Raw genomic sequence first — 14,302 nt, 5'->3', positions numbered from 1 at the left:
AGAAGAAACATGGATGCCAATTTTCTACAGCCAGGAAGCAGGCTGATAAATCTAGCTAGTGGTAAAGGAAGAAATATTCTCCAGTGTCTTCTGCAGAAGTGACTGAGGAAGGTAGTGGAAAAAGGACACAGGAGAGGGCTGAACCAGTCGCCATAGTGAAAAATGGACTAGGGAGGCATCCTTAGGATTCGAAACTGGTTATATTGATCAAGATATATGTCCTAGTCACAAGGGAAAAGGAACCTGGCAACATTTGCTCAATGGGATTCAAACTTGCTATGGGCTATTGGCTGCTGTGTGTCTCTTCTTGTTTCTTCTTTTTAATGGGAGAGTTTTGTGCAGTTATCTGGTTGCATCCATATGGGACACAGATAATAAGGTCCTGGATTTATAGCTCAGTGCCTTTATTGGATGAGTCTTCAGGGTGTGATAAGAAAGGGTTGGGAGAACTTTGTGTGTGGTAGAAATGTAATAATTATAAGCAAGAGGGTGGCCTTTGGTAGATTTTATTATTGTTCCTAATGTTTGACCCCTCTACGCATCCCCCTCCATGCATCCACACCCACTGTCATGAGACTTTGTAGTTACTCCAACTAGAGGCAGAGTACATTTTCCCATCTCATGGATTTTAAGCTTGGCATGTGCCTTGCTGTGATGACTCGTAGAATACTAATAGATGCCACATGATTAGGGACTTGAAGTGTTCTTGCAAGGTTGAACTTGATCCCTTTCACTTTTGCCATTGCCCTGGGTAAGGCTACCCAGGTTCCACTATTATGTAACATGTGTGTGAAGAAAACTTGACCTGAATTCACAATCTAGAACCAAACCCAGCTAAACCCAGCTGAGATTAGCCAAACTATAATCAACGCAAAGATGCATGATATGTAAATAATTGCTTTCTGTTACATTCCTTTGATTTGGGGATTTTTTAAAAGAAGTGTCATTATGATGATATTTGAATAAAATATTCTCTTGTAACACAGAAAAATTAATTCAAGACAGTTTACAGATACAAATATGAAATGAAGATATGAATATTTTTAACTATGTGAGCAAAAATAAAATATTTAAGAATTTTTGAAGAATAAACCAAAAGGCACAAAACAAAAATTATTAATTTTCCTACATTTAATTTTAAAACTGCTTTAAAAAAGACATTAAATATTAGGATAAATTACAAAGCATAGACTAAGAGAAGATATTCAAAATGCATATAGATTAAGCTCATCAAAATATTATTCAGAATATATATACAAACAACACAATAAGAAAGTTACATAAACAATAGAAAAATTGACAAAGGATATGAATAGGCTGTTCACAAAGAAGAAATCCAGATGGCTACTAGTGACATAGAAAGTTGTTAAATCTTGCTAATGATAAAGGAAATTTAAGATAAAATGACAATGAGGTATTTCATACTTATCAGGTTGGCAAAATTAAGCAAAAAATCAGACAATACTAAATCTTGGTGAGGATGTAGAATGATGGGCACATCACCCATGGAGAATATTTGATATTTTGTACTGAGAACCAAATCTGACATAATTCCCTGTTCTGGTGTTAAACAACAATGGCAACAAACATACTCTTCTGTCCCTGTGTTAGGCAAGTCTGAGATCAAGCCCACATGTGCTTTTTTAAAAAAAAAAATAGGATAAATCAGACAGGAATGGGCAAGTATGGATTGGAATAGAATAAAATACAATAAATGTTAAATAATAAAAATAGTAAAACAATAGAAGTTTGTTTTGTAAAGTTTTGTTCTCAGCACACATGTAACTCTGTGTATGTGCATGTGTGTATTAAGCCACTGCCCTAAATAAACCCTTGCATATATATGTAAGGAGTTATTGTAAATTATTTATAATTAAAACCTAGGAATAATCTCAATGACCACCAAAAAATGTATAATTAAATACTTATGTAGTGAATGCTATACAGCAGTTAAAACAAATGAACCAGAGTTGTACACCAATACAAATAAATCTCAAAAACATATTGAATGAAAAAGCAAATTATATAATATATACACATAACAAAAACTACATCAAATAGTGCTTGGGAATAATAATAATCCAGACAATATGATGCAAAAGTATAAAAACTGGAATAATCAACACAAAATTCACAAAAACCGGGGCAGTGGTTTTCTGTGCAAAGGTTGAGAGTGAGGGAATGAGGAAGCAAGGAGATGAAGGAGGGTCATGAGAGGGAGTGAGAGAGAGAAGAGTGGAAGGTACCAAAGAGAAATAAACAGGCGGCCTCAATTGTCTAGGTATTTTGATTTCTTTAAAAAATCTGAGACAGTTATGGCAAAATGTTAAAAATGTTAAAGTTTGGTGTGGGGAATAGCACTTGGTGTTTTTCTATAGTCCAAGGTTTGTTCCAAATATTTTACATATTTTATTTGCAAAGCTATTTGTCAATATTAACCCTGTGTTTCTTGGTATGTTTGAACTACTTCAACATTTGAAAAATAGAAGCAGAGGGAAATATTATATTAAATCTAAGTGGTGGGTATATGGATATTCATACTATTCTCCATAATTTTCTGTATGGTTAAAATTTTTCATTAAAAAACTTGTTTTAAAAAACTTCTTATTATGATAGGACTGATAATTAATCCTGTATCTGGAACCCCAGAATATAGGGAATGAATTGAAATGTTAATGATGACCTATGCACAGGTTGGTTTTTTCTCACCAGGGTTTCATTAGTCATTTTGTAAAGAATTTGGTTGGTTATCCATGGATTGCAAAAAGGGTAGCTCTCCTCAGAGGAAACGCATGAAGAGCCATACTCTCCCAACCCTGTGCAATTCATTCTGCATTTCTTTTCTCCTTTCTCCAAACAATCAAAAGCCACATCCAGAAATAGTGGCAGAGAAAGTTCCCATGCATTCTTTGCAAAAAAGGGCTGGATCTAAAGAAAACAGAAATCAGTAATATCACAATGGGTGGGCTGTGGGAAATAAAAGATTGCCTCAGGGTGAAGCATCATTGGAACAGCCCTTCCTTTTGGCCTTTATATCTGGACTGTCTTCACTATTCAGAGGGTGAGATCTCAATTGGTTTTATTTTGAGATAAAACAGTCAACATCAAAATCATTATAAACTTCAGATGAGTTATGACTGGGCAACCAGCTCTCTGAGTGGGATGTATAGTTTCTCTCTGAGTGGAGCAGTTGTTTGATGAAACTGGTGAACTAGCCTCTTATTTTAGTAGCATGTAATCATATAAATAGAGCCCAGTTCTCTTCCCAGCTCTGTGTCTTCCCTCTTGGAAAAGCTTGGCTAAGAGCATGGCTTCAGATACAAAACTGAAGACAGGATTCCAGTGCTTGAGTACTCTAAACAATATCATGCCCATCTTGGTCTTTTCCTTAAATGAGCAAGGATTTTATTTAAAAAAAAAAAAAAAGAATAAAAAGAATAATAAATAGGTTTTAAAAAGTGGTTTTGAAGCCCATACTTGAAGTACAATGTGAGGCTCAATTCAACAAAAATATGAAGTATTTAGTAACAAGAAAAATAACAATGCTAATAGTAATACAGAACATTTTTTATTAACTGGTTACTCTGTCCTGAGCATTTTTCCAAAGATTTTACAAAGTCATAACAACCCTATGCAATAAGTAATTGTTACTCCTATCTTATAATTGAAGAACTGAGTCTTGGAGAAATTAATTTGCCCCAAATAGCAAAATCAATGGTGGAGAATAGTAGAGTTTAGAGATGATATGTTGTTCAACCCCTTCTTACATGTGAGAACTGGAGGTCTTAGCAGGATTGTATTGTTAACAGGAGGAAGTCCACTTGGGTCCAGGAAATTACATTTTTCTCTTCCTAGATAGAAAGGGACACACCTAGGCCTCTAGGTCAGATAAATTAACACTCAACTAAATTAACACAAAATTAACACCTTTGCCTCTAAATGAGCAAACTTAGGACCATAGAGGCTAAATAACTTGTTCATAGTCAGACATTTAGTAAATACCAGGGCAGAGGTTTAAAAACTCAAATCTCTCTCTAGACTCAGCTTGATTTCTTTACTATGAAATTGGCTTTTTCCGTCAATTTTTAAAATAGATTTTAATTTGCTTTAATCGTCATGCTTTTGCAATTTTATTAAAAATGGGTTCATTCTCCCATTCAGCCTCTAGGGTAAGTTCTTTTCAGAAAAATACTGACTTTAATTAGATTTAATTGATCATTTTACCATAAAGAATTCAGCAAAATAAACCTCTAATGTGATTGGGAGTTGGGTATTTCTCACTCATTTGGGTCATCTAATGAATGGCATACAGAAACCTGGATGATACAAACCCTTTGACTTTTCCTATGGGTTTATGACAGCATATCCAATGATTTTTTTATTGTTTTTTTTTAAGCTTTATTGAGATACAATTGACATTCACTACTGTGTAAATTTAAAGTGTACAATGTGTTAATTTGATATATTTATATAGGTAACAATTCCATCCTGTCACATAATTACCATTTCTTTTTTGTGGTGAGAAATTTTTTTAAAATTTTATTTATGTTGTATCACCACTTCCTCATTCCAATGACTTTGTAAATTCCTTTTTTCCTATAGAACAGTATTTAGGTTAAAAAAGCAAGCTAAAGAAAGTCCAGAAACTGTTCCTTCATGAAGGCACATTATGTCTTCATTATGTTTTTTTGTATTTCTTTGCTATGCTTTATATCTATATCATCATTAACATTGCCATTTGTGTGGCCATATATACTCACATCTGTTGAATAAATGGTATTTATTTTATTATTTTATGTACACTACATTTACATTTTTATGAGGTCAATTTTATGTAGTTAATCAACTACATAATTTTTTCTTATATTGTCTTGTGTGTCAAGTTTAAAAGGTCTTTCTGACTTTTAAATGATTCTTGTTGTTTGTAGTTAATTTAAATGTAATTAAATGTAAAACTCTACCATCACCAAAACTCTACCATCATCACCTCTTACTGGAAATTCAGTTCATTTTTAGTTTCAGTATTATGAATAAGACTGCACCAAATATTCTATCAGCTAGGTTTTGTTGTGTATTTTGTGAGGCTAAATTCCTAGAAATGGAATTATTGTGTCAAAAATATGTATAATACTTTGATGCACATTGATAAACTTAAAACAATTGCTATATATTAGTAAGTTCAGTTTCTCATACCAAAATACACACAATGTCATTTGCCAATTTAATAGATCAAATAAGCACCTTATTTTAAGGTACTTGTCTGTGAGTATGAATGAGGTTAAACTTTTTTTGTATACTTCCTAGCTTCTTGGTATACCCTACACATTTTCCCCTTTTATAAGTTTTGGTGATTTCCTGTTGGCATGTTTGTATTTTATTACTTGCAACATTTGTTTAACATAGTAGTTATTATCTCTTTGATAAAATGATGACTGTTAGACTGGGCTTCTCACTGGTGAGATGAAAGCTATGTGGAATGGCTCAAACATTTTAGGAAGTCTCCCAAGCCTGGCCTGGAAAAATTCTAATAATCTAGGGAGGCCTACAGAACCCTCTAGGGTATCCAAAGTCTATCCTTCCATAGCTCTGACTGTAGCCTCTAGATTAGGATTCCTGGTTGCCTAATAATGACTCTGAGTCATTTGGTGTGTCTACCTCAAGTGAACCTTTTATATATAAGAGTCAGAGCTCCTTTTTTGTCTTGGTATAAGAAGGCCTCCAGAGTGTTTTTTTTCTTTTTTATTACCATTTCTCCTTAATTTTTAATAAACATCTACATAATGAATATCCATATACGTGACAGACTCTAGTCTGAGACTCACTTTCCTTCCAAGAGGGTAATCCTCACTGATCCCATATTTCTTTGGCAGTCACGATAAAGAACATAATGTATATGACCAGATTAGTGAGATCAGTCCACAAGACAGACACATTGTACATGGATTATTCTTCTAGATTAGGGCTACCTGTAAGGAATGAGATCCAATTTACCTACAGCTGGTAGAGAAAACATTATTTATCCTTGTCCCCTTCTTATGGGAAGGAGAAACTCTGTAAGTAATTCAAAGTCATTTATATCTCCAACATTTTCTTTCTCACCCTCTTGCCTATGTCACCTCAAGGAACATTTATAAATAGACAACTGAGTTAGGACATCTGTTTTGGGAAATTATAGCTAACAAGAAAGTCCCAAGTCCTGCCAACTCAGCACTGCTGCTTATTGAGGTTGCTTCTGTTCTCTTTGTTGGTTGATTCTGAACATTTACTTGAATTAATTTTCATTTCACCCCTTACAATGGTTTGTCAGATTCAAAGTGTAAGAAACTATCTGTGGTGGTAACACCTGCTTCCCTCTCCATGTTATTTCCCAAAACATCACCTCTTTAGGGTTAGTGGAATTACTAACCCTGTTCTGGGTTTATTTTAGAAAAGCAAGCATATTGTATCTGGATCCTCATCATCCAGGAAGTGCCCCAGACTTAAAATGGAACTTTTAAATGTTTGTTAACAGAGCAGTTATTGTAATGGAACAGATGAAAAAAGTAAAGCTCCCTTTCCCCCCAAGTTCATAAAAATCAAAAGCAGAAACAAGTTAAATGCTCTGTGACTCACCGTGAGTCCTGATTGCCTGCTTCTGTTTCTGCTCGTAACCTTTTCCTGGGAGAGAAAGGCTGCCACATTTTTCATGTGGTCATCCAGAGAACACACATACCAAGAAGTATGCCTAAAGACAGTCTTCTCTTGCTTGTCTGAGGCTCTGGGGTCTTATGTGATCCTTATGTTGCTAAGGAGACCTGAGGAGAGAGGTTGGCCTGGTTTTCTTTTCTTTTTACCATCAGAGAACCTCAGGTAAGCATAAATAAACCTGCTCATGAGGAGTAAGGCACAGTCCACCCAGCTCAGCACTAACAGTCTCACCTGAGAAGGAAACAGATCTGTATCATGTGACTGTGAGAATGCCCACATCTTTCTTGACTAGTAAGTGGCAGCTGAAACTCAACCATCTGAGATTTCCTTCAGCTGTTTAAGATTATGATTACTATGCAGATGTTTCTGGGACAGGGGAAAATGGGAAATGGGGTGAATGGAACTAACATTTGAAACCCTGCTTTGTGCCAGGACCTGTTTTAAGCCCATTATAATTTATATTTGCTAAGCATTCAATTCTCACCCTTCTGTCTGGTGGGCACTAACTCTCTTCTAGAACAGAGGGAATTGGGTCTCAAAGACAATAAGTTAGTATATGGTGGATCGAGGATTTGGACCCAAACCTCCCTGACTCTGGAGTCCTTGACATTTAGGAGAAATACACATAAAACTGCTAGTAGTGATTCATAGTTTTGTGTTGATTTGGAGAGGAATTAGCAGCACATCTGACTTGGACAGTTTGAGAAGTGGAATGATAACTCATAAAAGAAACATCTAGAGTAGCTGAAAACAATTCCTAGCTTCCTTACAGTTTTGCTGCAGAACCTCAGTAGGGCTTTCTCTTCTCCATGGCTCACACCTCTACTAGCTGCTGCCTGATCCAAATAAGAACGTTCTCAGGGAAAAACAAAACAAGCAAACAAAAAAGGTAAAACACCTCATTATGTGCAAAAAGCAACATCAAGTAAAAGCTTTTCTTTCTAGTAATCCCCAACTAATGTCAATGATATATAGGAGTTTAGCAAATGAGGCATGAATTTGTGATAGAATAAACAGCTTATAATGTGCCACTGTGTGACTGGGATTTGGCAGCTTAAGCAAACATTTTTAGATTAGGAGACCAGAAAGGTGTCAGCAGAGACTTGAAAAGTGCCTCACACATTTATATTTGTGTCACTCTTTTGGTATGTTTTGAAGTTTGAAAGAACAGATGTGTCTGGCTCCTTTGGTGGGGAGAACCTAGACTTGAAGGGAGAAGACCAGTGTGGGAGACCCAGCCCTCTCACTTATTAGCACTGTAGGGGGCGGCAGGGCGGGGGGAGCCAAGCAGAGCTGTGAGCTGAGGCAGAGTCCCAGCATCCGCCAGATCCCATGGGGTGCTCAAAGGGTGTTACACCTCAGAGTTTGTCTTGACTTGAGGCAACGCAACTGAGCTTTCATAGTCCAGTCAGTCAGTCTTGGGCTAAGGGCTTTGAAGGAGCTGCTAAAAAGAAAACAGACCTAGATCTGAGCTCTATCGCTTACTAAAGCTGTTCCTACAAGGAAATTTTACTGAACTCTTAGTTTCCCCATCTCTGATCATTATAGGCTAATTAAGCTCAAAGGAGGGAATAAATGTAAATGTTTGTCCATTTCCACAGAGTAAGTACTCAGCTCGTATTCTGAGCCCCAGTTTCCTATCTCTGAGATATTAGCCATAATAATTAAAGCATACAGATGAATATTATACATAGTAAGGTAAGTTTTATTATTTCTTTTAGTTCCGATATATGATGAAATCACAGCCTTGCCTACAATTCATATAATGTCTAAACAGTGCTCTTGGGAGATAATGAGAGGCATTTTGTGAGACTGGGAGTGAAAGTAAATTGGTCCTGGGGGGATAGCTCTTGGTCCCCTTACCCTAAATATAGCAGAGATTCAGACAAAGGCCTTTATAATTCCAGACCAGCCTGGGATGTTTATTTTCTATGAATAAAAATAATAATGCATTATTTTTCTCTAAAACCTATCAAATCCTGGTCTTGGAATTCATCATGAGCCACAGAGAGAAGAAGCTTAACATAAAAAAGTTTGCAGAATGTGTTCTCATTTCATCCCTGTATCTACTTTGCAATTTAAGGAGAATAACTGCTTCTGAAAACATATTTGGACGGAAGGCCATTTAGGGAAAACAATAGCAGTGATGAGGCTTGTGTTGATCAGTCAGGATTTGGAATAAGGCTGACCCTGTGTCTTATGTGACTAGCAGCTATGGAAATAGGCATAGAAAATAGAAATAGCCCATGACTAGAAGCATATCCAGTGCCACTGGGTCTACATCAAAAGGACCTATAAACTGTCTGAAAACACAAGTACAAATGAGAACTTTTAACACCTTAATAAAGGTCACCAACCTTTAATCATCTCTGAGTCCTGTGGAAGAAAGTCAAGAAAATGATTGTTCCCTTACTTGTGATGGGTACAGCTTTGGGAATTTGATGCTGTATGTTATGTAAGTTTGACCCGAGGACAGACCAGTTACAATGACAAAGAGGAAGTGTGCAAAACAATTTAAATAGCTTTCGTCTCTTCCTAGAGCTGAGTCAGGAGGTCCAACATGATCGTGCAAAGAAGATGGTTATCCTAAAGTCTTGTGGAATAAGTGAGTTTCACCTTCATTCCATGGGGTGTTAAGTCCAAGGGCATCACTCACTTAACAGAATTCAGTATGGCAGGGCAGAGTAGATGTTTTCATAAATAGCACCTGAAGTAGGTATGAGTAGAGCAGAGGGTATATTGCATATCTAGGAGCAATGAGTTCACTGGTGTGGCTGAAATAAAGGTGAGACAGTAAGTATTTTTAAATGTAAAGAGATGGGATTAAAGAAGATTGCAAATGATGCCAGACTAAGATTTCATGCTGAATCTTACTGGGGAGCCTCCAAAGACTTTGGGGATGTGAATTGGAATGAAGGAAGGAGATTAATCTGTCTCTGGCACATGAATTTTTTTTTTATTGTGTTATGTTAGTCACCATAAAATACATCATTAGTTTTTGATGCAATGTTCCAAGATTCGTTGTTTATGTATAACACCCAGAGCTCCATGCAATATATGTCTTCCTTAACACCCACCACCAGGATGACTCAACCAACCCCAACCCCCCAACCCCCCTCCCGTCTAAAACCCTCAGTTTGTTTCTTAGGGTCCATATTTTCTCATGGTTTGTCTCCCCCTCTGACTTCCCCCAGTTCACTCTTCTTTTCCTTCTAATGTCCCCCATGTTATTCCTTATGATCCACAAGTAAGTGAAACCATATGATCATTGACTTTCTCTGCTTGACTTATTTCACTTAGCATAATCTCCTGAAGTCCCATCCATGTTGATGCAAAAGTTGAGTATTCATCCTTTCTGATGCCTGAGTAATATTCCATTGTATATATGGACCACATCTTTTTTATCCATTTGTCTCTTGTAGGGCATCTCAACTCTTTCCATAGTTTGGCTATTGTGGACATTGCTGCTGTGAACATTGGGGGTACATATGGCTCACTACATCTGTATCTTTGGGATAAATGCCCAGTAGTGCAGTTGCTGGATCATAGGGTACTTTTATTTTTAATTTTTTGAGGAGTCTCTGCACTGTTTTCCAAAGTGGCTGCACCAACTTGCATTCCCACCAACAGTGTAAGAGGGTTCCCTTTTATCTACAACCTCTCTAACATTTGTTGTTTCCTGCCTTGTTAATCTTTGCCATCCTAGCTGGTGTAAGGTGATATCTCTCTCTCTCTCTCTCTCTTTTCATTTCATTTTATTTTCTTTTTTTTTCAGTGTTCCAAAATTCTTTGTTTATGCACCACACCCAGTGCTCCATGCTATACGTAAGGTGGTATCTCAATGTGGTTTTGATTTGAATTTCCCTAATGGCAAATGATGATGAACACTTTTTCATGTGTCTGCTAACTATTTGTATGTCTTCATTGGAGAAGTGTCTGTTCATATCCTCTGTCCTTTTTTTGACATGATTATCTGTTTTTTGGTTGTTGTGTTTGAGAAGTTCTTTATAGATCTTGTATCTCAGCCCTTTTCTAGTATCATTTGCAGACATCTTTTCCCAATCTGTGGGTTGCCTCTTAGATTTGTTGACTGCTTCTTTTGCTGTGCAGAAGCTTTTTATCTTGATGAAGTTCCAAAATTTCATTTGAAATGAAGAGGAGACTGAGGATAAGAAGATTGGTCAGGAAACAGTTTTGATAAATGTGGCTGAAAATGCCTTGTTGGGTAGAAAGGAAAATGGAAAGACACAGTATATTGAATGGAGCTGGGGAGGGGTTTGTCTGGGTGCTTCTGCCCAGGTGAGAGATAACAGGAACAGCTGAGACCAGCTCCTTGCCTTTTTGGTGGAGCCTGCACCAGACACAAGTGGCCACCTATGGGAAGCAGACAGTTCTGAAGAGTCAGTCCCTTAAGTAATAGGACAGAATTTTATGTCATGATTAGTAGACACAACCCTGGAGAGTCTCCAGGCTCTGCTAACACCTCCCAGGAGATAAGCACTCCCAGGCAAAACCACACCACCCTAATGGTTTCTGGAGAAGCCAGAAATGTAAACATCTTCTCATTTTGCCATAGCACCATAGTCTCTACTTCTAGAAAGATCCAGTTTCCCACATACCAATTCCTATGCTTCCCTATTTCTGGGGGAGAAACTTATTTACATTTGACCACTTCCATAACCCACCTCTCCGAAGTACAGCAACAGCTGGAATGTCTCCAGGACTCAGAAAATTCATACTACTGACAACAGGCAAATTAGTTAATATTCATTTTAGGTTTCTATGATCAATGATAGTGTATAAAGAATTTTTAATGTCAAAAGTAATGTGTGGGAAAAGTAAATCAATTTGAAGGAAATGTTCATATTTTTCCCATATAACCTTCTCAAAAGTAAGTATGAATTTGTAGCCAAAACATCCATTAATGAAATAAAAGCAATAATGAGAGGGGAGCTAAAGCTCAGCCTAATTCTTGATTCATGATAAAAGAATTAGCGCTTTCTGTTAATCATGATTTAGAGTGTTTGCATAAAATCCAAGAGAAAAGATCTAACTTCTGTTAGACATTTAGGACTAAAGTTCATGAGAGAATCTGTGGTTGGAATGGTGATTTGAAATTCACCTGCATAGCAGGAATAGTAGAAGTTATGAATGAAGATTTCCATACTTGCCTGGAACTTATATGTAAACAAAATAGAGTCCTCAAACCCAACTCTCAGGGTAATGGAAGTAGTGGAGCAATTACATACAGGCTGGAAGCTATTAGAAAGGAGGAAGACCCAGGACAATGTGGGGTCTTAGAAGTCAAGGGAGAAAATGAAGCCAAGGTCTCACTGATTGAGAAACATAAAAAACTGGAAAGGCCACAGAAAAGCAGGTCAAAGATGTCTCTGCATACTGTTAAGCACATCTTTTGGTGGTGGGCACTAGGAACTAAGGACTGACATATTCTAGCTCCAGCAGGCAAGACTTCTCCCATTGCTCGATCCTGAGTTTCCTGGGCCCTCGATCTGAAACCGTAAAATATGTAATATTTATTTAGTATTAGAACCGTGTTCTGAAGACGCTTTTTCTGGAGCTGTTTTGAGACCACAGAACTGAAAAAGGTTTTGAGATGAAATGCTAGCCTTGTACCCAGGTTGGCCTGTCATTCTTTCCATTTAAAGCCACTGGTAATATGGTTGCAAGATGTATTTTGCCCATTTTTTAAAAGCCATTTTCTACTTTCCAACCACCAAAATATATTGGGAGTGTCATAATTGTTTTTCTCTTTGGAACTTTAGAAAATATTGTTTTTATAATAGAAATAGCATTTCTTTAATTTTTTTTTCTTTTTTTAATCGCCAACGGCTGCCATACCAAACCACGGACTTGGCTCATTTATATTTCCAATTCTAGCTTGTGCTAAAATTTCTGGCAGATGAGTGTTGTAGAACTTCCCAGAGTATTTCTGAGGAGGTTTATCTCAGAGGCTAGTCAGATGAAAGACTGAAAAATTAAAATGGACTTCAATGCATTAATTCAGGTAAAGCATTTAGAATACGGTCATGCATGTGGGAAGTATATATGAGTGCAGGTTATTATTATTAGAGCCTTCATGATGTACATCAGAGACCAAAATGGACTAAGAAAAGCAACCTATTCTTATGATCTAATAAGTGCTTCCTAAGAATCCCAAACAAATGATTGTTAGAGTTTAGAAGACTTCTAGGAAGCTGTTAAAAGATGACAGCACTAGGGGGTGATAGGCTAAGTTTGTAAAGGAATTGGCCAGTTGGCAGTTGGGTATGCTTACCTATAAAACATACCATGAAGTGGGAGGTGAAGGAGGTTAGGACTACTAAAACCTAGTTATAATACTTACATGGCAATGGAGACACCATGATCAAGCAGGTGGTTTTCCCAGGGTGCGGCTTGTCCATTGCACTGAGGATGTGCAGACCACTGCAATATCTCCAAATGTGGGAAACTCAACTGCATAATTTGTGGTAGTGGGGGACTGTGTTCACACTCTCTTCTAGTAAAAAATGTAAAACAAATGATAAAAGAATAAAACCTAATTATAGAATCTACATCCGTTGAAAGTGGTTCGATTGTAATTGAAATATAGAAGTACTTGGAATTAGCGTAGAAAGAAAATGTTGAGACCTGAAAAGAGCATGATGTTCAAGGATTTAGAAGTTGTAAAAAATGTGAAGAGAGTTATATAAGTGAGCTTCCGTTTAGGGTTCTTTCTGTGTCCCTTTATATAATTTTTTTCATAGTCTCCACATTTTCTTGAAGTAGGTCAATGTGATTGGAACATTTATGTATAAATGATATGGTTTCCAAAGATTGTCAGTATCTGGACACCTGTTTTTACAAGAATTTGCTCTGAGAAGTGTGAAAATCACTTTCATAGTATTTTTTGTGTCAATCATGAACCTCTTTCATTTAGATCATTGCAAAAGGTGGAAAGAATGTATCACAGGATGTCAGATAATGGGAAGACAGAGGGTGCCCTGCCAGATTTTACAAGCTAACCATGTCCAATCTAACCAGTGAAATAGTATGTCAAAGAGTCTTGGAAGAGAGTTGGGAGTACCAGACAAATGTTGAGTGAAGATGAAGGAAATAGGGGAAGAGTAGATAGGATGTTTTGGAGTTAGCGAAACCTCTCTGCAGACTCAGTGTAGAGGAAGACATGACTTCAATTCTTAAAAAAGTGGTGATGAGAAAATAAAAACAGCTTTCAGCAAACCCAGACCACCTCTCACCTGAAACTCCAGTAGCCTGAAAGAGCCCATTTCCAGGGTAGAATCCCACAAAAGAAATAGCTAATTCTCACAGAGAATGGTATAGCCCATCCTTTTGAAACAACCTCTAACCCTGTCATCCCCATCAGTCATCCCAATGGATAGTAAAGTTTTAAAATAAAACAAAGAAAGAGGATTATGGGCACATTTTCAGACCTGCCAAACATATATGTCAGGATATCCAAAGAGCTCTTAGGCAGGACAAAGAAAACAGTGTTTAATGAAGAATATTCAAGTCAGCAATTTGGAAGATGACGTTGCAAAAGTAGGTCAAGACCTAATTATAAAGGACCTTGAGACCTTAGAAATGAAAGCTCAGA

General features: G+C 37.0%; 1 non-coding gene across 1 annotated transcript; it reads left to right on the top strand.

Annotated features, from left to right (window-relative positions):
- Nucleotides 1-13,043: 13,043 nt before the first annotated feature.
- On the top strand, nucleotides 13,044-13,207 carry LOC123388405. Its single transcript, XR_006602953.1, has one exon. It is a non-coding gene; the product is annotated as a U1 spliceosomal RNA (small nuclear RNA).
- The last annotated feature ends 1,095 nt before the right edge of the window (nucleotides 13,208-14,302 follow it).

Source organism: Mustela putorius, unplaced genomic scaffold, assembly GCF_011764305.1.
Source record: "Mustela putorius furo isolate JIRA1106 unplaced genomic scaffold, ASM1176430v1.1 tig00003898_pilon_pilon_pilon, whole genome shotgun sequence".
Classification (NCBI taxonomy): domain Eukaryota; kingdom Metazoa; phylum Chordata; class Mammalia; order Carnivora; family Mustelidae; genus Mustela; species Mustela putorius.
This window is presented reverse-complemented; position numbering and strand designations above follow the sequence as displayed.